Here is a 1,162-nt window from a genome sequence, read left to right on the forward strand (position 1 = left end):
ACACCTGCATCCAAGGCTTTTGTGACCTGATCATAAAAGGCAATCAGGTTGGTCTGACATGCCTGCCCCAATGAAACAGTGCTAATTGCCCTTGAGCATCATCCCTAAGGCCGGCCCATCACAGATGTGCTCCATGATGATCTTCTCAAAGAGTTTCCCTAGGATTGAGGTAAGACTGGCAGGCCTATAGTTGCCCGGGTCCTCCCGCCTCCCTTTTTTAAAGATGGGGACCACGTTGGCTACCTTCCAATCATCCGGCACCTGGGCCGAACACCACGAGCGCTCATAAAGCCGTGCCAAGGGCCCTGCAATAACCCCTGCTAGCTCCCTCAACACCCTGGGGTGGAAAGCATCTGAACCCGCTGATTTGAACATGTCCAGCCCCTCCAGAAGCTCTCTAACCCGGTCCTCCCCAATCTGAGGTCTGGAGGCATTCCCCTCGAGTCCTTGCATCACGGTGGGGAAGTCCCGGTCCCTGCACAAGAAAATGGAGGTGAAGAATTGGTTAAAGAGGTCTGCTTTCTCCTCTGGCGCAACCACCAGATTGCCCAGAGAATCTTCCAGGGGCCCCACGTTTCCCGGTGCCTTCTTCATCCTCCCTATATATTTGAAAAAGGACTTTTTATTATCTTTGATTTTGGATGCTAGTCCTAGCTCTATCAGCATCCCTGTACTTCAAAATGGCAGATGGGGCATTTTATCTAAAGCTCATTGAAGGAGCTTTAGATAAAGCAGCCCACTGCCATTTTGAAGTTCTGGGATGTGGATACACAAGACACTGGAGGCTGCTGGAACATGATAATTACTGGAGTATGGTAATTACAAAATTAATCAAGTCTGCTTTGACACACTGTAATTACAGCACATCGAAGCAGCCTTGCTGCACATGTATAAGTGCCCAGAGTGTTTCTCAAACTGAAGGACTGCACTCCCTTCAGTCTGATAAGAGAAGAGGCGAATGCAAATATGACCATGACCAGGTCTTGCAGAAGAAAAGATGGGACAGAGTCTCCCAGCTGTGCCTTGGGTCTCCCTATACCCATGACCCTATTATTTTTTTAATACCCCACCCCCCAGCTCTTTCCAGATCTCATTTCTTGTGAACTGGTTCCTTCTTATCACTGAACTCGGCTCCACTCTGCCTCCTTTCTTATGCTGGATA

The sequence above is a fragment of the Crocodylus porosus genome, unplaced genomic scaffold (assembly GCF_001723895.1).
Source record: "Crocodylus porosus isolate Cpor-Errol unplaced genomic scaffold, CroPor_comp1, whole genome shotgun sequence".
In the NCBI taxonomy this organism is placed as follows: Eukaryota; Metazoa; Chordata; order Crocodylia; family Crocodylidae; genus Crocodylus; species Crocodylus porosus.